Raw genomic sequence first — 1,268 nt, forward strand, 5'->3', positions numbered from 1 at the left:
TGAATCCTGGCTATTGGAGAAACAGAACCATATATTGGATGCTGGTTTAGAGCATATACAGCCTCCTGAAGAACATTGCCCCAACCCTTCAAGGTATTGCCACCTAGCTGGTGCCGTATTTGTGTTTTTAAGAGGCCATTCCATCGTTCTATCAAACCACCTGCTTCAGGATGGTGGGGAACATGGTAAGACCAGTGATCAATATACAATCCAGTTGGATTCCCCTACACCAGCAAACAGGTCTCTGAAAAGGAAATAAGGAAATCCATATTATTTACAATAGCTATCAAAAAGATAAGATATTTGGCAAGAAATTTTAAAAGAAACACAAAGAAAACTACAAAACACTACTGTAATAAAGTATAAGGGATCTACATAAATGGAAGAACATACTATGCTCATGGACAGGAAGATTGAACGCTGTGAAAGTGTCAATACTACCCAAAACAATCTATACATTCAATGCAATTCTGATCTAGATTCCATCAACATTGTTTAACGACATGGAAAAACCAATCACTAATTTTATATGGAAAGGAAAGAGACCTCAGATAAGTGAAGAAGAAGAAGAACAAAGTAGGAGGTCTCATACTCTCAGATCTCAGAACCTACTATCCAGTCACAATAGTCAAAAGAGTCTGGTGCTGGTACAAGGACAGACATATAGACCAATGGAACAGAATTAAGAACCCAGAAACAGACTCATCAACCTATGGTCAGCTGATCTTTGACAAAGGGCCAAAATCTATTCAAAGGGGAAAAGATAGTCTCTTTCACAAATAGTGCTGGGAAAAGTGGAGATACATTTCCAGAAAAATGAAACAAGATTCATACCTCACACCACACACAGAAACTATAACTCTAGATGGATCAAAGACTTAATTGTGAAACCAAAGTCTATAAAGTTAATCAAAGAAAAAATAGGGTCAAACTTAGGGTCTCTATGGCATAAATAGACTAACAAGCATAATCCAAGATGCAAAAACAGCAGAAGATTAACTAGATGATTGGGACCTTCTGAAAATTAAGTTCTTATGTGCATTTTCTCCAAAAGAGTAAATGGAGAACCTGCAGAATGGGAAAAAGTATTTGGCAATGGCATATCGAACAAACGACTTATCTCCAAAATTTTTAGAAAACTCTAGCACCTCAACATCAAAAAGACAAAAAATCCAATTAAAAAATTGGCAGAAGAATGAACAGACATTTCACCAAAGAAGATATTCAGGCAGCCAACAAACACATGAAGAAATGTTCGCTATCATTAA

The sequence above is a fragment of the Orycteropus afer genome, unplaced genomic scaffold (assembly GCF_000298275.1).
Source record: "Orycteropus afer afer isolate SDZICR_OR568_19922 unplaced genomic scaffold, OryAfe1.0 scaffold00055, whole genome shotgun sequence".
Lineage (NCBI taxonomy): Eukaryota > Metazoa > Chordata > Mammalia > Tubulidentata > Orycteropodidae > Orycteropus > Orycteropus afer.